Source organism: Sus scrofa, chromosome 7 (assembly GCF_054392235.1).
Source record: "Sus scrofa isolate SSC_HxYL_T2T_F1_AM1 chromosome 7, Sscrofa_HxYL_maternal_Yorkshire_Landrace_v2.0, whole genome shotgun sequence".
In the NCBI taxonomy this organism is placed as follows: Eukaryota; Metazoa; Chordata; class Mammalia; order Artiodactyla; family Suidae; genus Sus; species Sus scrofa.
Genome location: NC_139389.1, coordinates 132,062,798 through 132,089,242, shown reverse-complemented (window position 1 = coordinate 132,089,242; position 26,445 = coordinate 132,062,798). Strand labels below are relative to the sequence as shown.

General features: G+C 47.7%; 1 protein-coding gene and 1 long non-coding RNA gene across 5 annotated transcripts in view; one reads left to right on the top strand and one right to left on the bottom strand.

The window, feature by feature from the left end:
* The window catches only part of EVL (Enah/Vasp-like), a 145,684-nt gene that overhangs the window by 69,739 nt on the left and 49,500 nt on the right, over positions 1-26,445 (bottom strand). The gene's annotated exons all lie outside the window — the stretch shown is intronic.
* Positions 9,759-16,501, top strand: LOC146401922 (uncharacterized). Its single transcript, XR_014811371.1, has 2 exons — positions 9,759-11,109; positions 11,442-16,501. It is a non-coding gene; the product is annotated as an uncharacterized LOC146401922 (long non-coding RNA).

The following is a 26,445-nucleotide window of genomic DNA, read 5'->3' as shown; positions in this document are numbered from 1 at the left end:
CTCCCGCGGCATATGGAGGTTCCCAGGCTAGGGGTTGAATCGGAGCTGTAGCCACCAGTCTATACCAGAGCCACAGCAACGCAGGATCCGAGCCGCGTCTGCAACCTACACCACAGCCCACGGCAACGCCGGATCGTTAACCCACTGAGCAAGGGCAGGGATCGAACCCGCAACCTCATGGTTCCTAGTAGGATTCGTTAACCACTGCGCCACGACGGGAACTCCTATATTTTCTTCTTTTTAGGGCTGCACCTGTGGCATATGGAAGTTCTTGACCTAGGGGTTGAAAGGGAGCTGCAGTTGCAAGCCTACACCACATCCACCGCAACACTGGGCCTGAGCTGCAGCTGCGTATGCAACCTACACCACAGCTTGCAGCAACCCACTATGCAAGGGCAGGGATTGAACCCACATCCTCACAGGCACCATGTCGGGCTCTGAATCCGCTGAGCTGCAACAGAAACCCCTACCCCCATTTTTAATGGGATAGTAGTCATATGAATTATATATACACGACGCAATGTTGTGTGTATATGTGGGTACCTTTTAATTACGAAAAAAGTCCTTTATATCATCCATATTATTTACCCTTTCGAGTTTTCTTCATCCCTTCTTAAACATCTAAGTTGTTTGGTATCATTTTTCTTCCGACCGAGGAACTGCCATGAGCATTTCTTATGCATCAGGTATGCCGAAGGTAAATTCTCTTGCTCTTCTTCTTCTTCGTCTTCTCTTTTTATGGTCACACCTGCAGCATCTGGAAGTTCCTAGGCCCGAGGGTGAACTGGAGCTGCAGCTGCCTTCTATGCCACAGCCAGGGCACCCCCAGATCCTCAACCCACTAATTTCCATTTCTCTGTCGAGATTCTCCATCTGTTTGCTCGTTTTATCTGTTTCCTTTAAGTCTTTGAGTATATATATAAAATAGCAATTTTGAAGTACTTGTCTACTAATTCCAGCTTCAGAGTAGCCTCTGCCCATTGATGAGTTTTTCCCCCTTTAGTTCATATGACTACTATCCCATTAAAAATGGGGGTAGGGGTTTCTGTTGCAGCTCAGCGGATTCAGAGCCCGACATGGTGCCTGTGAGGATGTGGGTTCAATCCCTGGCCTTGCGTAGTGGGTTGCCGCAAGCTGTGGTGTAGGTTGCATATGCACTGGGCCAGGGATCGAGCCCACATCCTCACGGAGACAACACTGGCTCCTTAACCTGAGCTACAACGGGAACTCCCCTCTCACTCTTCTTTTACCTGAAACCTATTTTGCTTACATCCTCAGAGGCACTTTTGCCTGAGGAGAGACTTCTGAGATTTTTCGTCCCCTTTCAGCACCTTGGCGACGTTGTTCTACCCTCTTCTGGCGTCCACCGCGTCGGATGAGACTCAGCCATCGCTCGGTCCTCATCCTTTCTGAGTCACTTTTCTTCGGCTCACTTGTATTTTACTTACGTATTTTGGCCATACCCACAGCACGGGAGAGGTTCTGCGCCAGGGATCAAAGTCGTGCCGCAGCAGAGACAACGCCAGATCCTTCACCTGTGGAGCCGGCCGGTGACTCCCTGATCATCTGAACACATTTTCTCTTTTTCTTTGGCGGCCAGCAGTTTGGCTATGACGGGATTAGGTGTGATTTTTCTTTGCATTTACCCTGCTGGGGCTTTACTGGAAATCTAGGACACCTAAGTTAAGGTTTTTCATCAAATTTGGAAATTATTTCTTCAAACCACTTTCTCCTGTTCCTTCCTCTTTTTCCTCTCCCTCCAGGACGCTCGTTATACACACGTAGAACTCTTGGTATCATCTCACAAGTCACCACGGCGCTGTTAATTATTTTCAATATCATTTTCAGATTAGATGATTTCTATTGATCAGCCTCCAAGTCCACTAACACTTTCTTTTTTTTTTCTTTTTAAGGCCACATCTGCAGCATGTGGAGGTTCCCAGGCCAGGGGTCGAACTGAAGCTACAGCCGCGGGCCTACACCACAGCTCACGGCAACACCGGATCCTTAACCCACTGAGCGAAGCCAGGGATCAAACCCACAACCTCATGGATCCTAGTCGGGTGTGTTAATCGCTGAGCCACGAAGGGAACACCCCACTAACACTTTCTAATACTGTTTCTGATCCACTTTTATAATCTCATCCAGTGATTTTAAAATTTTTATTTCTAGGACTACAATTTCCATTTGGCAAAATCTGAATAATTTCCATTTCTCTGTCGAGATTCTCCATCTGTTTGCTCGTTTTATCTGTTTCCTTTAAGTCTTTGAGTATATATATAAAATAGCAATTTTGAAGTACTTGTCTACTAATTCCAGCTTCAGAGTAGCCTCTGCCTATTGATGAGTTTTTCCCCCTTTAGTTCACATCTTCTGACTCTTTATATGTCCACTTATTTATGTATTTATTTACTTATTTTCTTCTTAGGGCCCTACCCACAGCATATGGAAGTTCCCAGGGAAGGGGCTGAATTGGAGCTGCAGTCACTGGTCTGCACCACAGCCACAGCAACACTGGATCTGAACCATATCTGTGACCTACACCACAGCCTGCAGCAACACTGTACCCTTAATCCACTGGGTGAGGCCAGGGATTGAACCCGCGTCCTCATGGACACTATGACAGGTTCCCACTGAGCCACAACGGGAACTCCATGCCCGCTAATTTATATGTCTGACACTGGTATGACCCACTGCAGAGTCTGGGTTATGGTTTCCTTCCTTTAAAGGTATTGAGTTTGTCCTGGCAGGTCGGTAAATTATTGGCAGATCCTTTTAGGTTATCAGTCTTGGATTCATTCTTTAAGTCCATTTCCATTGTGAATGTAGCCCTCGGGTGTGGCCCCGACTCAAGGGCGCAGTCCTTCCTCCTAAGGGGTGGCTGTGCTGGGGCCTCAGGATGCCTGGGTGCTCTGTGAGGTCTCTGCGCTTGGGTGGACGGATCTCCAACACCGCCCAGCGCTGCTTGGCCTCTGGCGTCGTCATTCGGCTCTTAGCCCTACAGAAGGCCGTCTGTGCCATAGGCTCCGTGGAGCATCTCATCCTACTCGTGCACAGCGGGCCTTCAGTCGAGGCCCTAAAGTGAACCCCTACACAAAACTCTGCTGTCCCTGCCCCAACCCCACGGCTCCCCTTCCCATCTCCTTGCCCTGCAACATCCGGCTACTTTAATAGTTGGAAATGCCAACAGCTGACTCCTGAGTTCCTTAAGATCAACTTCTAGCCTGGGTTCTGTAACTGAGCCAGTGCCCTGTGGGGCTCCTGGGCACACAGGCCTTCCTGTGTCCCCCATTTCTTGTTTTGAGGGAATAAGAAACTTCCATATGCTGAGGATGCAACCCTAAAAAAAGACAAAAAAAAAAAAAAAAAAAAAGAAAAGAAAAGAAAGAAAGAAAGAAAGGTCCTGTTTGCGGCTTACAATGTGAGCTGTGAACTGAGCTCAGCACCTAGTTCGCTGCTCAGGCTACAGCAGGTACAGAGCAGATGCTGCCTGCACGAACGAACGAAGGAGTGGGAAGGGCTCTGACCCCCACGGATGTTAAATCCTAAGGCATCTGGCTCTGAGTCACGCGCAAGTGACAACGATTATATTGACTTGAACTGAAGGATGTGTTTCCCATGTAACCAGATCCCGAAAGGAGGCAGGATGGATGCAAGTCTATACTAAAGACCCTTGTTCGGCAACCTGGTGAAGACCCAGTTGCCGTGTGGCCTGAGGAAGTCACCTTCCTTCTGTAGATCTCAGTTTCCTTTTCAGTAAATAGATTAACCTCTCTCCTCCTCTCTCTTGGAAGGACATTTGGGCATAAAAGAATCTTTGACTAAGAAATACAAACTATATATATTATGCTTGTACAATACCGGCTTTTCATGAGAATTTGCGTTAAAAAGAAGGCAGGGCACTTCCTGTGTCTTAGGAACAGAGAAAAAGAGGACAGAGAAATGGCTACGCAGCATCACTGACACATTATGAAAACCTATTAGCCAAGGTGCGTGACCAACTGCAGGCATGACAGGGACAGAGTAAAGGGACAAGGCAGGTGATGAAATAGTGAGTCCCACCAGGGGATTGTAAGTAGAGATAAAAGTATGGGAGACCCTAGAAGTTAATGATCACTCAAGAAAGCAAGCTTGCTGAACAACTAAACCGAGCAGGCTTGCTCAGCAACCAAGCCATGCAACTGAAGCATGAGGCGTGCCCCAAACAATAGAGCAGTGGTACAAAGAGACCCTCATCCCGCCCAGGGAGGTCAGTAAGTTAATGATTTCTAGGACATGCCCCTCTGGGGGCACTGAAAACAAAAACACAGGAAAGGGGACATGAGACTGCAGCCTAAGAGGATTTACCATTTTTAGTCTGTCACCACCTCGTGTCCATCTCCACACCAGGACAGTCCCGGTTTGACTACGTAGGGTCTAGAAAACTCCCCGCCCAACGAAGCTGGAGCCGATGATGAAGTCTGACTCTCTTCAAGAATGAGGAAGAAGGTGGGTGGTCCTCTCCCCCTCCCCCTTTGATATTAAAAGGGTGGTGGCTGCTCAGTCCCCAGGGCGGCACTCCCTGGCCTCAGAGCATCTGATACTGACATACTCTCCTGTCTGTCACGGCTTCTTCTCTCGGATTCTTTCTGTGCCGAGACAGGGGACCTATGCTCTGCCGAGAGCAGAAATGTGTTTGTCAGGACCCACCTTAAACATCACCTCTTCAAGGAGAAGTTTAATGCCCCCCCGCCCCCTGGCCAGGTCCCCAGGGAAAACGAGTCCTGCTGCTGTTTCTTCAGCAGTTTAGACAAGATCAATGTAGCCGTCATAATCACTGCCCTGGAGGTGAGAGCTGCCACGTTTTTTCCTTCTCTTATCGCCACTTGTGCCCAGCACAGTTCTTGGTACACAGTGAGTGCCCAGGATGTTTGTTAAGCCACCCTGCTGCAGCGACTGGAACTTTGAAAGGACATAAATTATTGGTGGTACAGAGAGAGTATGGATATGGCCTTGTTTTTCAAATCTCAGCCTCTGGAAAGGGAGTGGTTGAGCCTTGTCAATAACACCGTGGCGCTCTGCTCCCAGGAACTTGAACTTCCATCCCAACCAAGCTCCGATCTGCAGCCTAAGCAGCCGGTACCAGCGAGGCAAGAGCAATCGAAGGTGCCAAGGAAACAGTGACCAACGCACAGGGGAGAAGTATCAGTCTCTGAGAAGTGTAAGCATCATAAATCAAAAGAACGAAGAGAAAGGCGACGAAGGAAGCCACCTGTGTGGAAAGCAACATGTCTTTCCATCAAAGGACATCTTGGGGACTCCATTTTGCTATGATTTCGGCTGAAACGCCTTCCCACGACCCCCCCTCCGCTTTCCCTCTTCTCCCGGGAACAATTTGTTTCAAATGAGCCAACCGGGAAGAATGTGCACCCTGACCTGACCCACGGCAAGGGGGCAGGTCCATCACCTGCGTTAGGGATAAACAGGGAGGGTCCTTTGTTGGGCGCGCCTTTTCTGGAGCCCCCACGCCCTTCTGCAGAAGGAAAGAGCCTTGTCGATATCTCCCCGTGTTCGATCCGAGCCATGTCCCCAACACCTGTGAGAGAGATATATGTATCTATAGCAAGAAATACATGTTTAGTCTTTGTCCCTGTTTTTGGCTCCGGGCTCTCCAAACACGTGGAATTTCCAAAGTGTAAGAGGAATGGAAGCATCCTTTGTTATGACATTTGGAATCTTTGGTCTTCATTTCCTGAAGTAGCTTTCTGTGACAAGAGTGAAATGGGTGTCTTTTGGAGTTCCCATCGTGGCGCAGCAGAAATGAATCCTCCTAGCATCCATGAGGTTGTGGGTTCGATCCCTGGCCTGGCTCAGTGGGTGAAGGATCTGGCGTTGCCGTGAGCTGTGGTGTAGGTTGCAGCTGCAGCTCGGATCTGGCGTGGCTGTGGCTGTGGCGTAGGCCGGCGGCTGTAGCTCCGACTGGACCCCTAGCCTGGGAACCTCGATACGCTGTGGGTGCGGCCCTAAAAAAAGAAAAAAGAAAGTGAAATGGGTGTCTTCCATTATTGATAAGATGCCTCTTTCAACCACCCCTGAGTTTCTGTGAATGAAATGCCTCTGGGAAAGCCGTTTGGAAGCAGGACTTGTTGCCAGGGAAACCAGCTGCGAGGTTAGAGGGCTGTAACTTTCACCCCAGCCTGACCTCAAATTTCCAAGGAGGGGCTGAGATTGCGCTCAGGCACCCAGGGCTAATGATTTACTCAATCTCGCGTATTTAATGAAGCTCTTAGGGGACCACTGGAACCGCCCACCTTGGCCAGGCACCACGACAGCCGCCAGCAGGAACGGTCTCACAACAGGAGGCCCCGATAAGGACGAGGTGCTGCCCTGAAGACGAACTGGGAGAAGTGGGCAGGAGGTGAGCAACCTCCCAGGATCCTTGGCGCTGGGCTCCGTCTTGGCTGAGAGGTGTGAGGGCCACAGGGGGAAGGACCCTGAGCCAGATCAGGCGCGGGCCGAGCAAGCGGACTGGCCAGAGGCAACCTGGAAACTAACCCGCTCCCCTAAACCCGGAGACGGCGAGCCCCCTGGTGGAGCAGCTCTCCTGGGCTCCCCCACTCTGCTGCTCTCCCAGTTACGTCTTTTGCTTTGTCAGACTGTGTGTCTCCTCAGACAATTCATGTCCAAGTGTGAGAAAAGAGCCCAGTCTTGGGCCCTGGAGGGGACCCCCTTCCTCCATAAAATCGCCAAAGGGCAGGGTCCGGAGAGCTCCTCGGTTGGTGAAGAGAACGCAGCCCCGAGCCGGGGGTGGGGGTGGGGGTGGGAGCACAACCTACTCGTGAGGAGAGAAGTCCTGCACCCAGGGCCTCCCTCCCACCTTTTGTATCTTTTCATCTGGCTGTTCACTTGTATCCTTGAATATCCTTTGTGAGAAACTGGTTTCCTGAGATCTGTAAGCTGTTCTAGCAAATTAACTGAACCCCAGGAAGGGGGCGTGGGAACCTCCAGTTTACAGGCACTTGGTCAGAGCCCAGCTAACACCTGGAGCTGCGCCGGGCATCTGAAGGAGAGGGAGGGACGGCCTGTGGGACGGAGCTCTCAACCCGTGGGAGCTGATGCCATCTCTAGGTCAACAGCGTCAGAACGGAGTTAAACTGTGGGACGCCCACCTGGGACTGCAGAATTGCTTGATGTGTGAAAACCCCACAATCTGGTGTCAGAGGTCAAGCAGTGCTGGTCTACAAATAATAAATGCTGGGGAGGGTGTGGGGGAAAGGGAACCCTCCTGCCTCCACTGTTGCTGGGAATGTGAGCTGGTGTAGCCACTATGGAGAACAGTACGGAGGTTCCTTAAAAACTACATATAGAGCGACTATATGATCCAGGAAGCCCGCTTGTAGGCATATATCTGAACAAAGCTATAATTTGTTTATTTTTTCTTTTTAGGGCTACACACCACAGCATATGGAGGTTCCCAGGCTAGGGGTCGAATTGGAGCTGTAGTCATTGGCCTAGACCACAGCCACAGCAATGTCAGATCTGAGCCACACCTGCGACCTACACCACAGCTCACAGCAACACCGGATCCTGAACTCACTGAATGAGGCCAGGGATTGAACCTGCGTCCTCATGGATACTAGTCAGATTCATTTCCACTGAGCCACGGCAGGAACTCCAAAACAAAACTATAACTTAAAAAGATACATGCACCTCAATGTTCACTGCAGCACTATTTACAACAGCCAAGACATGGAAGCAACCTAAATATCCATCCACAGATGAATGGATAAAGAAGATGTGGTATATATATACACAACAGAATACTACTCAGCCATGATAAAGAATAAAATACTGCTACTTGCAGCAACATGGATGGACCTAGAGATGATCATACTAAGTGAAGTCAGACAGAGGAAGACAAATACCATGTGATATCACTTATGTGTGGACTCTAAAAAATGATACAAATAAAACTATTTACATAACAAAAGCAGATTCGTAGACACAGAAAACAAACTTATGGTTACCAAAGGGAAAGTGGGGGAGGGATAAACGAGGAGTTTGGGGTTAGCAGATAAACACTACCACGCATGAAACAGAGACCCAGCCAGGTTCTACTGGACAGCACAGGGAACAACAGTCAGTATCTTGCAATAGGTTATACTGGAAAAGAATCTAAAAGAGAACATATATATGTATAATTAGATCACTTTGCTGTACACCAGACACTAATACACTGTAAATCAACTATACTTCAATAGAAACCCAGTAAAAAGAAAAAGAAGTGAAGCGGTGTTGGTGCGGTGTGAGGGTAAGTGAAACACCCAGAGGTGAGTATCTTCTTTAGACAGCCTATACCAGGGGAAACAGCACTTGAAAATTTCACAAGCATAATAAAAGTCATTGGAGAGAGAGGGAAGATATAATTATGAGGTGAGAATAAGCAATGAGGAAGAAGAACCAAGCAATTTTTTTTTGTATAAAAATATATTGCTAAGGAGTTCCCTTGTGGCACAGCAGGTTAAGAACCTGGCATTGTCACTGCAGCAGCTTGGGTCACTGCTGTGGTGCAGTTTCAGTCCCTGGCCTGGGGATTTCCACCTGCTGCAGGTGTGACCAAATATGTATACTTGTATATAACTGATACAATAAAGAACTCAATGTATAGCCTCAGCAGGAAAGATGAGAGATGAAAAACACAAAATCAGGTGGAAGAACTGACCTAGACTCACCGGGAAGGGAAAACGAGGAGGACAGGAGAAAAGGCCCGGTTTCTGTGAACACCCCAGAGAGGGTATGAAGAAAAAGGAACCCTCCTACACTGCTGGTAGGAATGTAAATTGGAGCAGCCACTATGGAGAACAGTATGGAGGTCCCTTAAGAAACTAAAAACAGAGCTACCATATGATCCAACAATCCTACTGGACATGTCTGGTCAAAACTCTAATTTGAAAAGATATATGCACCCAATGTAGCATTATTTACATTAGCCAAGACATGGAAACAACCTAAATGTCCATCAGCGGAGGAATGGATAAAAAAGATGTGGTACACATATACAATGGAATATTACTCAGCCATAAAAAAGAATGAAACAATGCCATTCGCAGCAACATGGATGGACACCTAGAGATGATCATACTAAGTAAAAGCCAGACAGAGAAAGAAATAACATGTGATATCACGTGCATGTGGAATCTAAATATATATGCACACACTTATACACTGGATAAATTAGGAGGTCGGGATTAACATACACACAATACCATATGTAAAATGGAAAACCAACAAGGACCTACTATAGCACAGGGAACTATACTCAATATTTTGTAACAACCTATAAGGAAAAAGATTCTGAAAAAATATACACACACGCATGTATGTACGTATGTATAACTGAACTGCTGTGCTGCATGTCTGAACTAACACAATACTGTTAATCAATTATACTTCAATTAAAAAATATCCCAAATGCAGCAAATATAATGCTCTCAAATAGGTTATATATTAGGGGACTTTGAGACTGTTGAAGAAAGTCATTCCACCATCCTGGCTCACAACAGAAATAATACCCAGTTGGGAGTTTCCATTGTGGCTCAGTGGTAACGAACCCGACTAGTATCCATGATGATGCAGGTTCAATCCCTGGCCTTGCTCGGTGGGTTAAGGATCGAGCATTACTGCTAGCTGTGTTGTAAGCTGCAGATCTGGCGTTGCAACGCAGCTCAGATCTGGCATTGCTGTTGCTGTGGCTGTGGTGTAGGCTGGCAGCTGCGGCTCAGATTCGACCCCTAGCCTGGGAACTTCCAAATGCTGCAGGTGCACCCCCCACCCCCAAATGACAAATAAAGAAAAGAAAGAAATACTACCCAGGGGAAAGGACCCATTTTATCTGTCTAGAAAGTGAAGAGAAACAGAATGAATGAAGGGTGCTTCTGATGAAAAAGGCCTTCCCAGAATATAGCAGTTGCAGCATATGTGCTCTTTTGGCTTCAAGGCAATTCTTATGAACTTGAGTTATACTCAGGCTTCAGGACAAGCCCATGAACTTGACACCAGAACAATTCCTTTCTCAAGCTATATGTTAAATATTTTGATGCTTCGGAGCCTTCTGCCTCCTTTCAGTGGCATCCAATGGTTTTAAGGAGCATTTGAACATAAAAGGACACGTTACCTAGGTTTGGTTAACTACAAATCGAATAAATCCAAAGAAACATAATAACAAGAAACTATTTTTCATCAAACTAGTGGGACTTTTCGTTTCTTAGAGAACTTTTGGTTTGGCTTGGTTGTGAGTTTGTCTCATTTCTATGAGTGTGACACCTGCAGGAATCTGAGTAAAAACCACTACACTCGGAAGATAAAGCTCCGTCCCCCTAAAACTCCCTCTGTCCTCCCTTAGTGGTCACTCCTTCCTCCACCACTTGCTCCCAGCATCCACTGGCCTGTTCTCCGTCTCAGTGGTTTGCTCCTGGAGCATGTCAGACCGACAGGCTTCTGCGGCGCAAAACCTTTTAAGCTCGTTTCCTTCACTTAGCATCATGCCTTCGAGGTTCATCCACGTTACTGTGTTTATGAAATAATTTTGGTTCTTTTTTCTCGTTTTGCAGACTGGTATCCCATTACATGGCTATACACAAATTGTGTATCTATTAAGTTGAAGCACATCTGAGTTGTTTATAGTTGGCTGTTATAAACAGAGCCACTATAAACAGTCACACACACACACACACAGGTTTTTATGTGACCGTAAGTTTTCATTTCTGCAAGGTAAACATTTAGCATTGAGATTACTGGGCTATATGTTTAAGTTTATAAGAAACTGCCAACTGTTTTCCAGAGTAGCTGTACCACTTCTGTTCCTACCAGCAACCTAGGAGAGCTACACCCCCAATAGCATTTGGCATTGTCAATATTTTCTTTATTGCAGTCATTCTACTAAGTATGCTGTAATTGTGTATGTGTGTGTGTGTGTGTGTCTTTTTAGAGCCGTACCCTGGGCATATGGAAGTTCAATGCTAGGGGCTGAACGGGAGCTATAGCTGCCAGCCTACACCACAGCCACAGGATCCAAGCTGCATCTGCAACCTACACCACAGCTCATGGCAATGCCAGATCCTAACCCACTGAGTGAGGCCAGGGATCGAACCCTTGTCCTCAGGGATACTAGTAGTGCCCACAACGGGAACTCCCCTCACTATAATTCTAATTTTAATTTCTCTAATGACTAATGATGCTATGTATCTTTTCATGTGCTTTCTTGCCATATCCTCTTTGGTGAAATGTCTATTCAAGTCTTTTGCCCATTTTTTATTTTTTAAATGTTTTAAATTATTTTTTTATTTTTTGCTTTTTAGGGCTGCACCTGCGGCATGTGGAGGTTCCCAGGCTAGGGGTCCAATCGGAGCTGCAACTGCCAGCCTACGCCACAGCCACAGCCACGTCAGATCTTTAACTCACAGGGTGAGGCCAGGAATAGAACCCGCAACCTGATGGTTCCTAGTTGGATTTGTTTCCACTGCACCACGACAGGCACTCCAGGCTTCCGTTTTTAAAAATTGGGTTTTACTATTGCTAAGTTTTGAGAGTTCTGTGTACAGACTGAAGTCTTCTGTGATAAGAAGCCTGTCTCTTGCCTTCTCATTCTCCCAACAGTGTCTTTCACACAGTAACTGTTTTTTGTTTCTGTTCTTAAATTTTACTGGCGTAGAGCCGACTTACAGTGTTGAATTAGTTTCAGGTGTACAGCAAAGTGAATCAGTTATACACATAATACACATCCACTCTTTTTTCCTGTATAGGTTATTACAGAATATTGAGTAGATGTCCCTCGGTTATACGGCAGGCCCCAGCTAGTTATCTATTTAGTATGTAGCAGTGTGGAGGGGTAAATTAGGAGTAACAGTTTTTAATTTTGATGAAGGCACATTATTTTAATTGGACCGAGCCTCTTTTTTCTCTCATGGATGGTGCCTTGCTGTCGTGTCTCAAACCCTGCGCCTAACCCTAAGGCATGAAGACTGTCTCAAGTTTTATTCCAGAAGAATTTTTTTCTTGGCTACACCCAGGGCATGCAGGAGTTCCTGGGCCAAGGATCAAACCTGTGCCACAGCAGTGACCTTGAACCACAACAGTGGCAAAGCTGGATCCTTAACCCACTGAGCCACCAGGGAGCTCTAGAGTGAACATTCATTTTTGAGGTTAACTTTTGTATAATGTGCAGGGATAAGGTCAAGGTTCATTTTTCAGCATATTAATATCTAATTATTCCAACTCCATTTGTTGAAAAAAAAAAAAAAACCCACAATGCTTTCTTCATTGAAACTGCCTTTGTACCTTTGTCAAACATCAGTGGACAGATCTGTCTGGGCATATTTCTAGATTTTCCACCCACGTGTCCAACATCTCCCAAAGTTGAAAACCCATGAGGCAAACTCGCTGGTATGGCACACCTGTGCCGTCATCAGGACTCGGAACTTGAGTCAGGAAGAGGGACTGGGTACCTGTGACACAGGCTGTGGCGAGGGTAAGCCAGGCCGCACCACAAACGGCCTCCTGAGTTCGGCCCTTGACATCACAGTCGGAGAGGCGCCGGCCACCTGGAGACCCCTTCTGGGAAGGGGACTAAGAGGGGGAGGCGACCAGGAACCACAGGGACCGGCGGAGGAAAGCCGCCTGCCTGGTCTGCGGAGAGGAGAGGCGAGTGTGCACGCTGGCTCTGAGCTCCCCGGAGAGAAGGAGTGTACTTTCCTCACGGGGCCCTTGGGAGTTGGTCAGGACCCAGGGCTACAACCAGGAGCTGTTCCGGGGGCCCGGAGATGTACAAGAGCTGCTTCCTGCTTGCAGAGGGGGAGGCCGAGGGGAAAACGAGTTTGGTTTGACACAGGTCCTCCAGTCACTCCTACGTGCAATGGGCACCTGCCTGCTTTAGGTGGGAGACGAATGAGTGACGTGTTCGCCTCCGACTGGCGGGCCAAACATGGCCCAAGGACTCTGTTTTGGACAAATGACGTGTTTCTGTCTTTGGGTTTAATTTTAATGGCCTCACAAGAAGGCTCGGGTCATGTGAAAAAAATCTGCCCAAGGTCTCAAAATGGTGGCTGCAAAACTGAATCTGGACACCCAGCCTCCTGACGCTTCATCCGGGACCCGTTTTCACTGATTGTCGAAATTCCTAACACTGTGTTCGCTGAAGCCTAAATAACCCAGGGCCTCCTTCGTGTCCACAGCGTCTCCTGGGTTTTTCTGACCCTTTGCGTTTTCAGTCTTGGCCCACGGTCTCAGCGGCCTTTACAGGGAGAGGAATCTGCATTTGAACTTTCGACACTTTTTTTTCAATGACAAGATGGGGAAAAAAATCGTATCAAATCAGACAGGTCTCTTCTGAGCTGCTTCTGGGTGACCTACTGCTCTAATTAGGCTGCACGGAAAGCTGGCTTTCCCAGAGATGCAGGATATAGCTGGAGGAAAAAGCTGTCCAGACGACTTAACGTCATCGGTGTCCACCCGGCCTCGGAGCATTCCAGGAATTCACTGATTCATCCCGTAACTCATTCCACCCATTGACCATCCACACAGACACAGGGAGAGAACACAGGCCAGTGAAGGACTTGGCCTGATACACCCGGACACGAGGCAGCCCGGGCAGAGGACTGTGTCACTTAACCGTCAGGCCCGCCCTGAGCTCCCCAGCAGGGGTGCGGCCAGGGGGAGGTCGTCTCTCAGGACCAGGGCCCGGGGCACAGCCCCACCTCTTCCTTCCCGATGTGCGCTCACCTACAAAAGCCAGGAAATAACCGGGTCCTTTCCAGCTGGCAGTTCCGGGGAGGATCAAAGAGCGGGTGGACCGGAAAAGAGCTTTGCAAAGTGAACAGCCTGAGCCTTAGGGAGAGACGTATTCAACCAGCACGAGCACGTGCTGGGCACCTGTTAAATGACACGCACCCTGTGTGAAATTAACTGCACTGTGTCTCTGCACTCGGGACAGTCAGAACCAACACAGCGGTACAGGTACAAGGCCGGACTGTCCAGGGTGACATGTGAGCACAGCAGGGGCCCTTCCCAGCTGTGCAGTCAGAGGCCAGGACGCAGCATGAACAGGGTATTCAGGCAGCAAAAGACTGCACCGGGTTTTAGAAAAAACCTCTCTCTTTTTAATTAATTTTTTAATTATATGATGCTGGAGACAATCCGCCAAGCGGGCCCTACCCTCACTGCACTTAAGGCCGGGAGGCCTCCGGCTCCTCGTGGGGAGACGGAGGACACTGTGAACGCCCTGCCGAGCGCGGGCCACCCCCGCCCGAGGGCCCCAAGCGCCCAGGGGCCTAACGAGCAGGCTGCCGAAGGGAGGCTGAGGCCTGCGGAGGGAGGAGAGGCAGCTCGTCCGAAAGGCCACAGCAAGTTCGTGGAAGGGCTGGTCTCCGGGGACCCGGCCCTCCAGCAGGTGTCCGGGTCACGGTCTCCACGTGGGCAGCCGAGGAGACCAGCGAGAAGGGCGATGGGCCAGCCAGGAGCCTGACTGGGGCTGGGGGACAAACCCGAGTCCCGACGGAAGGGCAGCACCAGCAGACTCAGCCGAGCGAGAGGAAGGGCAGAGGGGAGGCAGGAAAGGCGGAGGCAGAGGCCGGCTCCCGGCTTGATCGCTCCTCTTCAACACCCCCAGAGCAGCTGCACGTAACGGGGCGTGTTTCACACCACATCCTCACACCAGCCTCCCCAGTGAGGCGGGAGAGGCGAGGACGCGCGCACCTGTTCTCTGAGGCCCAGAAGGGCAGAGTGTCCCCTCGCCCCAGGTCCCAGAGCTCGGCAGAGAGGCAGGGCCCGGCGGCCAGTGTCCCACTGGCCCTGCAGCCCGTGCAGTCGGGACAGGGCTCTCCCGTGACCCAGAGGAGGCGCGGTAGGCCCAGCAGCCCCCAGGCCTCCAGGTGAACTGAAGCTCGGCGCTCGGGGGCCTGCGGGCCTGGGCTGCACTCCCTGCTCTGCGATCAGGTGTCTCATGTCAGGTGAGCCACTGGCTTCTCTGGGCATCCCCGCCTGTCCTCACGGCGAGAGAAGCGCAAGGTCACCTTTAAGAGCCCCCCCTGCTCTGAAAACCAAGTCTATTCTGTTTTTCTTTTTGTTTTCTTTTTCTTTTTAGCTGCGCCCATGGTATGTGGAAATTCCTGGGCCAGGGATCAAACCCACGCCACAGCAGTGACAACACCGGATCCTTAACCCGCTGAGCCACTGGGAACTCCTCTATTCTATTTTTAAATTCTCTTTTCCTGAAGCCAGTGCTACTGCTTTTAACTGTGGCCAAGGAAAACTGTTACTAGGAAGGCAGCTGGCATAGCTTGGTTTCTTAGTCTGTGTTGACAGGAAATATAATTACCTTTGTTAATGAATTAATTTTCAAAGAAACTGAACCCTTAAAAAGAAAAAATCCTTGTCCAAACTTCCGGACTGCTGTTTCAAGCAGTTTTGCTGATGAGTGATTCAGTTCCCGCCTGTGCTGACACTTCTGCTGTGACTTTCACACAGACACGGGCCTCGCAGCCTGGCAGGTGCACTGGGCAGGCGGTGGGACCAGCACGGAACGAGAGCTGGGAGACAAGCCACACCCGCCCAGGTCTCAGGCAAACTAGTTACCTTTCATCTTGAAAATGAGGGACAGGGTTAGCAGGTCACCTAAGCATGGCCAGCAAGGACTCTCAAATTATTTTAGATTTTAACTGGTCTGTTTCTTCATTTCTACTTTACTTGTAAAGATTCAATAAAACAATGAATGGGAAAGAGCCCTGAAAAGCAGAACATGTCACTTGTCAGGGAAGCTTGTCAGAGGAGGGTGGAGCTTAGCATTTTTCTTTTTTGTTGGTTATTCTGGCCTCACCCGCTGCCTGTGGAAGTTCCCAGGCCAGGGACTGAACCTGCGCCACAAAAGTGACAACGCTGGATCCTTAACCTACTGAGCTGCCAGGGAACTCCTGCACTTTATGACACTAAAGGCTCCTTATCTGGATGCCAGCTTACGCAAGCGCAAGCACGTGGGTTTAGCATAAGTTCTCAGCCAAGGCACTGCAGCTCACTTGGTCTGTCAGGAAAAGCTCTACCGAAATTTGCATCACAAGTAATTACCATGCAGTATCAGCATTTGCAAGAATTACCTTCCCATCAGAGCCGACCCAAAGTTACCTCCAGAAGAGCGGTCTCGCTCATTTGCACGACAAGGCGACCTTTTCAGGAGAGGTGGGATTACATTCCCTGGGTCCCTTGGTGCGCATCCTCTAATCGCATCCTCTAATCGACTGCCACCCCTGCAGGTTTTCTGGTGTGGGGGACTCTTCAACTTCCACTGAATTCCCCCCCTTTTTTTTTGCATCTTAGGGCTGCACCCACAGCATATGGAGGTTCCCAGGCTAGGGAACTGGAGCTGTAGCCGCCGGCCCACACCACAGCCACAGCAACGCAGGGATCCGAGCCGGGTGAGTGACCTACACCATAACTCACGGCAATACCGGATCTTAACCCCACTGAGTGAGGCCAGGGATCGAACCTGAGTCCTCATAGATGCCAGTCAGATTCATTAACCAGTGAGCCGTGATAGGAACTCCGAATTCCCCCTCGATTTCGTCAGTCTAGATCTACCTAATGACAGAGTTCATGATTTTCGATTAAAAAAGAAATCCCATCATCCTGGCCTGAAATCTGTGAACTGAGGGGTTTTTTCGACACTTGTGTGAGAATCACCCTATATCTTCTCTATCAAAGGAAGCCTTGGTTACTCCATGTTGCTCCTGCTTCGTCTGAGACCCCCTCCTCCACCCGCCGTTCCCTCTTCTCCCGGGAACAATTTGTTTCAAATGAGCCAACCGGGGAGAATGTGCGCCCTGACCTGACCCACGGCAAGGGGGCAGGTCCACCACCTGCGTTAGGGATAAACGGAGGGTCCTTCGTTGGGCGCGCGCTTTTGGAGCCCCCGCGCCCTTCTGCAGAAGGAAAGAGCCTTGTCGAGATCTCCCCGTGTTCGTGTGTCTCACTTTCCCACACGGACGATCCGAGCTCAGGTCCTTTTCCCCAACACTTGCCACTGAACTCTTGGCTCACGACAGGCATCCCGGGCACGGAGCCCTGCTGCCTCCGCGTGTCCGCTCGCCCAGCACGTGAGCAGACGCTCCTCAGAGTCGCTGCCTTGAAATCATCTCATAGGCAGTGACCAGATCCAGCCGCTCCATCTGTCGGGCCGTCAGGGAGATCATACACCCCAGCTCTTCACAAAGCATTCTGGCTCCTGCTAGTCCCACCCAGCCCATACTGCCTGCCACCGACACAACCTTTTTCAACCCTGAGGACGCAAGCCAAGAAATGGTTAATCAAGGTCCTGCCCAAACTGCTTCCGAAGAGACATACCTGTGAACCCAGCAAGGGGGTGTGGAGGGCAGACACACCTGCCCCCTCCATCTGTACATCCTGCAGCTCTTGCGTCCTCTGGGAAACCACCACCAAACTGGGCCACTGGGCAGGGATCTTGTCTGCAGCCCCAGGCCCTGACATGGGCTGGATGCGGCTGCAGTCTGAATGGAGGATTACTGGATGGAGAAAGGCTGGCTGGGGAAGTACAGTATGTTACAGGAAGGGGCCGGACCTTGGCACCAGGCGGCCTGGACAAGCCTGAGCTCTGTCCTTTGGTAGCAGCAGGACTCCAGGCAGACCTCCTCACCTCTCCGCCCTGGCCTCTTTCAGCACCTGTAAGACGAGTGGACCAGTCCACAGTCTGCACGGGACTGACGTGGAGAAGCAGACCTGGAAGCCAGGGCTATACTAAAAGGCAAGCACAAAAGTGAGGCACTGCTTTTACTTTAACAAACCGCTCCTAGCCTGGCATTTGGGATAGTGACTGTCACTGGGCACTCTGGCTGGGGGCTCCTTACCCTGTGAACACGAAGAATGCAGGCTAATCCCACACACGAGCGTGTTCCGTAAACCTTAAGCTCAGGAGATGCTCAGAGCCCTGGGCCCTGGCCCGGGAGCTACTCAACTTGGGCAGCTGGTCCCGTGTCTCCCGTCAGGCCCCGTAAGCCTTGGACAAGCGCGTCCCCTCTCTGGGTCTCAGTGTCCCAACTCCCAAGAGAGACACTCAGATCCCCTCAAAGCTTCCCCTGCTTCTCAGAGCCCTTTCCCGCTCGGAGTTCACAGGCCGCTCTGCCTCCATCAGCCCTGTGCAGGTACCGCCGCCCTAGGAGGTATCCACACGCTGGCCGGGAGGAATTACTCTTTCACAATCTCTAGTCCTAGCTTTTCCTCTAATAGTTCCTACTTTAATTAATGCTACCACAATTCATTTGGCAGGCGCTCTGGAATTTTCTTTACTGGAATTCCTTTCTCATCCAATTATTTGCCAGGAACTGATAACCCTGATGAAACCTCAGCAGTTCTCTCCTCGACTCATCGGCAGCTCCCTAACAGCCTGGAGCTCTCGCCCCTTCAAAGCCGTCCTCCTCACAGTTCCAGGGACACTCAGATCAACTGCAGACCTGACAATGCCACGTCCTCACCCGAACCCCTTGAGAAGACCCGTGTCCTGCGGGAAGACGGCCTCCATCCGCTGGCACCCTTCCCAGGACTGCCCAGCTTGCCCTGGTGCACACTCTCCCCTCGGCGCAGGACGAGGGAGCAAGGCCACACGACAGGAATCCTCAGACCTGAGGCCCAGCCCCGGCTCTGCGGCAACCGCCCCGGTGAGCACGACCTGAGTTCGGACCTGGTCCGGGTCTGCTTCCTCGTCTGTAAAAGGGGGTTCATGTCCAGCTCGCTGAGCGTGGTGCTCATTAAATAAAATGGCGCAAGTAGCGCTCTGGGCGCTGGGAAGCTGCATAAGCAGAAGCTGTCCCAGCTGCCTCCCTGGGGGATGAGCGAAGGGTCACAGAGGACGCCCAGTAAACACCACTTCCCATTCCTGCTGGAAATGCCTCCAGGGGCCCTGACACGTCTGCTTGGGGACAGTGAGAAGCAAATGCTGTGTCTGAGCCGGGGCCCTGGAAGAGCCTTCTGGTTCTAAGGCTGCCCTTTCTTCTGAAAGCCAGCGTCAAGCCCTCACAGACGGTCCTCAGACGCCACCTCCAGGGCCCCGGGCTCCTCCTCTCTCCTGGAAGCGGGCCTGTCTCGGTCAGCTCGGGTGGCCGCCGTAAATGCCACATGCTGGGAGGCTCGGCGACAGCACCCCCTCTCACAGTTCTGCAGGCCGGGCCACATCCAGGCGCTGGCAGCACTGGTCTCTCAGGCGGCCTCTCAGCTTGGCTGGTGGATGTCACCTTTCCCTGTGTCCCCACACGGCCTTCCTCCGGGCGTGACTCTTCTGGTGTCTCCTCTGCTTATAAGGACACAGTCGTGGAGTTCCCGTTGTGGCTCAGTGGTTAACAAACCCGACTAGGAACCAGGAGGATGCGGGTCCGATCCCTGGCCTCGCTCGGTGGCTTAAGGATCTGGTGTTGCTGTGAGCTGTGGTGCAGGCTGGCGACTACAATTCCGATTCGACCCTTAGCCTGGGAACCTCCATACGCCACAAAAAGACAAAAGACAAAAAAATACATAAATAAATAAATACAATAAAGACACAAGTCCTACCGGGTTAGGGCTCCACCCTTAGGAGCCCAGGTAACCCTAAGTATCCCCGTAAAGGCCCCGTCTCCAAAGACAGCCATGCTGGAGGTCAGAGCGTCACCATATGAACTGGGGACACATAAGTCAGTCCACGACGGCGTCCCAGAGCGCGGTCCCCTGCTAAGTGCCCAGAGGGACCACAGCGCGGTCCACGTGCTCCACAGTCCCCGCCTCTGGAAGTGAAAACGATCCGGGCTGTCAGTCTGCTTTGCACTCATCTTGCACAGTTTTGTACTAGTTGGGATTTTTCAGGTTGCAAGTGAAGATACTAATGGGGAAAAATGGCATCTATTAGTTTATATTGTGCAAAAAGAGGCGCAGAGAAACCTGCCTGCCTGTGGTCAAGACAACACCGTGGAGAAAAGACAGCCTGCAGCAAGCGGAGCTGGAAAGCTGAACAGCCACGTGCACTCGGGGACGTCAGAACACACCCTCACACCACACACTAGAATAAACTCAAAACGGCTTAAAGACTTAAATATGAGACACGACACCATCAAACTCTCAGAAGAGAATACAGGTAAGACATTCTCTGACATAAATTGTACCAATGTTTTCTTAGGTCGGTCTCCCGGGGCACTAGAAATAAAAGCAAAAATAAACAAACGGGACCTGATCAAACTCACAGGCTTTCCTGCAGGAAAGGAAACCATAAATAACAAAGAAAAGACAACCTACGCCTTGGGAGAAAACATCTGCGGGGTGTGACTGACAACGGTTTACTTTCCAAAACATACAAACATCTAGTGCAACTCAAAAACCAAACAACCCAAGCGAAAAACAGGTAGAAAACCCAAGCAGACATTTCTCCGAAGAAGACATACAGATGCCCAAGAAGCACGTGAAAAGATGCTCAACATTGCTAACTACTGGAGGAATGCAAATCAAAACCACAGTGAGGTATCACCTCCCCCGGTCAGAACGGCCATCATTAAAAAGATAAGGACAAATCCAGAGAGGGTGTGGGAAAAGGGAACCCTCCCACACCGTCAGTGAGCGTATAAACTGGTGCATTCACTATGGAAAACCCGTACGGAGGTTCCTCAAAAAACTAAAATTAAGCTACAACGTGATCCTGTAATCCCACTCCCGGGGGTATGTATATCCAGAGAAAACTCTTCATTGAAAAGATACACGCACCCCAATGTTCACTGCAGCACTATTTACAATAGCCGAGACATGGAAACAATCGAAATTGTCCATCAACAGACGAATGGATAAAGAAGACAGATACACAATGGAATACTACTCAGCCATGAATGAAATAACGCCATTTGTAGCAACACAGCTGGACCGAGAGAATACCATCCTAGGTGAAGTAAGTCAGACAGAGAAAGACAAGTACCATACGGTATCACTTCTATGTGGAATCTCACATGTGACACAACTGAACTTATCTTCAAAACAGTAACAGACTCACAGACACAGACGAGAAACTTGTGGGTGCCAAGGGGGTGGGGGAGGGGACCACTGGGAGTTTGGGGTGAGCAGATGCAAACTAGTATCCATAGGACGGATAAACCACAAGACCCTACTGTAGAGCACAGGGAACCACATTCAGTATCTGTGACAAACCATAACTGAAAAGAATAGGAACAAGAATATATACATTTATTGCACATGTATATATTATATATTTACATATATTTATAAAGAATATGAAAAAGAATACATATATATATATATATATATATAGAAAACTGAACCGCTCTGCTGAAGCATAGAAATACACTGTGAACCCCTGCAAATCAACACGTCAATAAGAAAAGCAAAAGAAGGCTCATGGATAAGCCTGGGTGAAGGAGGCGGGACGCAGGACGCGCAAGCTCAACGATGCCACGAGAATTCCGCTTCTCTGGGCTTCTCGGACCCTGCTTCCCTCTCTGATACCAGATGATCTTTCCCCCACGGTGGGAAGGCAGGCTACCACTTGAGAATTTCATGATCCTGACAGAGAGCCCCAGCGTCTCTCCTGACAGCTCTCGCCCAGCGAGGCTCCACGGAGGACTTTGCACCCGAGCCAATCACCGCAGTTAGGGGGCGAGGGCACAGGGCCCCACAAACCGCATGACCTGGCCAGGCTACAGGGGAGTGGGCTGTGGTTCCCCTCGACCTCACCCCTTCTCTCCCAAACGGCTGCTGCGCAAAACCCAGTCTCTTTCCAGGTACAACAAGGCTATTCCAGCAAACAGATGTGCTAAAAATAATTTAATTGCCTCTCTCTTTTTAAAAATGCCTTGAACTCTGCCTAATGTCTTACCTACTGAAATAATCCCAAGCTTGTCTCTGACTCTGTGGCCACGTGCTAAAAAAACTAATGACTAATTTAAAGCAGGTAAAGGAAGTCCTGTGACACCGGAGCAGTGCCCATCCGTAAGACTGGCACTGGATGCAGAACTGCAGCAGCCTTCTCCTCCTCACCGTCCTTTAGCACAGAAACATCAAGGCTAATTGCGTCAAGAAGGCAACACATTAGAAATTCCTTAAAAAACAAACCAAACCAAATCCGCAGATGGGGCACGTCTGAGGTTATGAGCAGTGTAAAAAGAAAAAAAAGAAAAAAGAAAAAAAAAAAGCCAACACACACACACTGTTGACTGAAATTTATCATTTTGGAACTGTCCAAAAATTTCTTGCTGCCAGAGAGGTGTCAGAAAAAACACAAAATAAACTGCCATAGCAGTCCAAGCTGGGGTACAGCAGTGAATGAAACAGGCCTCTTGATTTCCCGATTGAGTGACTTTATTAAATTCCAAAAAGCATAAAAGCTAGCAAAAACACAATTTAGAAAGAAAATTCAAGGAAACAAAAGTCTCATTTAAAAAACTGTTTCAAGCCCCATCAACACTCCAGAAAAGCCACACTGCCTCAAAAAAGATTGACCAACAACGCCAGCCCTCAGGAAATATTCCACGGCAGTGACAAGGCAAACACTGCCCAATAACGGAGAGTAAAACTCCTTCAGGAGAAAGAAAACAACAAGCAAGATGAAGAAGCTGAGAAACCACCCCCAGTCAAACCAACAGGAGAACTCACCTAAAACAGTCAACAATGAAACAGATCTCTGCAGTCTGACACACCTGGAGTTCAAAAGAGAAATAGTGAAAATACTGAAGGAATTAAGAGAAGATATGAACAGTAATGCAGATACCTTCAGAAAGGAACTAGAAAATATAAGGAGGAGCCAAGAAAAACTAGAACATTCATTTGCAGAGATGCAAACTGAACTAGGGGCAGTAAAAACCAGAATGAATAATGCAGAAGAACGAATCAGTGATATGGAAGATAGAATAATGGAAATCACTCAATCCGGTCAACAGACAGAAAACCGAATCAAAAAACTGGAAAGCAATGTAAGAGACCTATGGGATAATATAAAGCGGGCCAATCTACGCATAATAGGAATTCCAGAAGGAGTAGAAAAAGATAAGGGAATGGAAAATATATTTGAAGAAATTATCGCTGGAAACTTCCCAAATCTAAAGGATACTGGATTCAAGATACAAGAAGCACAGAGGGCCCCAAACAAACTGAACCCAAAGAGACCCACACCAAGACACATCATAATAAAAATGGCAAAAGTTAGTGATAAAGAGAGGATCCTAAAGGCAGCAAGAGAAAAACAGAATGTTACCTACAAGGGAACCCCCATAAGAATATCAGCTGATTTCTCTACAGAAACACTACAGGCCAGGAGGGAATGGCAAGAGATATTTAAAGTGCTCAAAGGAAAAAATATGCAACCTAGAATACTCTATCCAGCAAGAATATCATTTAAAATAGAAGGGGAAATAAAAATTTTTCCCAACAAACAAAAACTTAAAGAATACAGCAACACAAAACCCAGGTTAAAGGAAATATTGAAAGGGCTTCTCTAAACCAAAAAGAAAGGAAGGAAAGGGAAGAAAAAAGAAAAGAAAAAAAAAAAGAAGAAGAGGAGGAAGAACTAGGACTGAGGAAACGGCAATCAGAGAGCAGTCACTCAAATAAGCCAGCATACAGATTTAATCATGAACATGCTTCAAACAAAATAAAATTAAAAAGAAAAAAATAAAAAAGAGTCATCAAAACCATAAAATGTGGGCAAGGGATGTTAGGAAGTAAATAATCCTTTTTGTTTGTTTGTATGTCTCTCTTCTTAATTTTAATATAGTAATGAAGTGTTTGAACTTACAGGACCATCAGGCTAAAACACACAATTATGGGAAGGGGTTAGCATACTTAAAAGACAGGGCAACCACAAGCCAAAAGCAAATATTGCATTTGCAAAAAATGAAAAAAAAATACACTCAAGCAGATAATAACAGGAGACCATCCAACCAAAAAAAAAAAAAAAAAAAAAAAGAAAGGAAGAATGGAGAACCATAGAATCAACTAGAACACGAGGTTCAAATGGCAATAAATAATCATCTATCAATTGTCACCTTAAATGTCAATGGACTGAATGCCCCAATCAAAAGACAAAGAGTGGCTGAGTGGATAAAAAGGCAAAAACCTTCAATATGCTGCCTACAAGAAACTCACCTTAAGACAAAAGATACATATAGATTGAAAGTGAAAGGGTGGGGAAAAATATTTCACGCCAATAGACATGACAGAAAAGGAGTCACAACGCTCATATCAGACAAAATAGACTTTAAAACAAAAGACATAAAGAAAGACAAAGAAGGACACTATTTAATGATTAAGGGATCCATCCAAGGAGAGGATGTTACTATCATCAACATATACACCCCAAATATAGGAGCACCCAGATACATACAACAAATATTAACAGACATAAAGGGAGATATTGATGAGAATACAATCATAGTAGGAGACCTAAATACCCCCCTCACATCAATGGACAGATCCTCTAGACAGAAAACCAATAAAGCAACAGAGATCCTAAAGGAAACAATAGAAAAGTTAGACTTAATTGATATCTTCAGGACACTACATCCAAAAAAATCAGAATACACATTCTTCTCAAATGCTCATGGAACATTCTCGAGAATCGACCACATATTGGGACACAAAGCGAATCTCAATAAATTTAGGAGCGTAGAAATTATCTCAAGTATCTTCTCTGACCACAATGCCATGAAATTAGAAATCAACCATGGGAAAAGCAAAGAGAAAAAACCTACTACATGGAGACTAAACAACATGCTACTAAAAAAGCAATGGGTCAATGAGGAAATCAAGAAGGAAATTAAAAACTACCTTGAAACAAATGATAATGAAGACACAACCTCTCAAAATCTATGGGATGCTGTGAAAGCAGTGCTCAGAGGGAAATTTATAGCAATCCAGGCCTTTCTCAAAAAAGAAGAAAGATCCCAAATTGACAACTTAACCCTCCACCTAAATGAATTAGAAAAAGAAGAACAAAAAAGTCCTAAAGTCAGCAGAAGGAAGGAAATTATAAAGATCAAAGAAGAAATCAATAAAATAGAGACTCAAAAAACAATAGAGAAAATTAATAAAACCAAGAGCTGGTTCTTTGAAAAGGTGAACAAAATTGACAAACCCCTGGCCAGACTCACTAAAAAGAGGAGAGAAAGAACCCAAATCACCAAAATTATAAATGAAAAAGGAGAAATCACAACGGATACAGCAGAAATACAAAAAACCATAAGAGAATACTATGAACAACTATATGGCAACAAGTTTGACAATCTGGAAGAAATGGACAATTTTCTAGAATCTTACAGCCTGCCAAAACTGAATCAAGCAGAAACAGACCAACTGAACAGACTGATCACTAGAAATGAAATTGAAGAGGTCATAAAATCACTCCCTACAAATAAAAGTCCAGGACCAGATGGCTTCACAGGTGAATTCTATCAAACATATAAAGAGGAATTGGTGCCCATCCTCCTTAAACTCTTTCAAAAGGTTGAAGAAGAAGGAATACTCCCAAAGACATTCTATGATGCCACCATCACCCTCATTCCAAAACCAGACAGAGATACCACCAAAAAAGAAAACTATCGCCCAATATCATTGATGAATATAGATGCAAAAATTCTCAACAAAATCTTAGCCAACCGAATCCAACAACATACCAAAAAAATTACACACTATGACCAGGTTGGGTTCATCCCAGGTTCACAAGGATGGTTCAACATACGCAAATCAATCAGCATCATACACCACATTAACAAAAAAAAAGTCAAAAATCATATGATCATCTCAATAGACGCAGAAAAAGCATTTGACAAAGTTCAACATCCATTCATGATCAAGACCCTCGCCAAAGTGGGTATAGAGGGAACATTCCTGAATATCATCAAAGCCATTTATGATAAACCCACAGCAGATATAATCCTCAATGGGGAAAAACTGAAAGCCTTCTCACTCAAATCTGGAACAAGACAGGGATGCCCACTCTCACCACTGCTCTTCAACATCGTTTTGGAAGTCTTAGCCACAGCAATTAGACAAACAAAAGAAATCAAAGGCATCCATATAGGAAGAGAAGAGATCAAACTGTCACTGTATGCAGATGACATGATTCTATACCTAGAAAACCCTAAGGACTCAACCCCAAAACTACTTGAACTGATTAATAAATTCAGCAAAGTAGCAGGATATAAGATTAACATTCAGAAGTCAGTTGCATTTCTGTATACCAGCAATGAAACACTAGAAAAGGAATACAAAAACACGATACCTTTTAAAATTGTACCTCACAAAATCAAATACCTTGGAATACACCTGACCAAGGAGGTAAAGGACCTATATGCCGAGAACTATAAAACTTTAATCAAAGAAATCAAAGAAGATGTAAAGAAATGGAAAGATATTCCATGTTCCTGGATTGGGAAAATCAATATTGTGAAAATG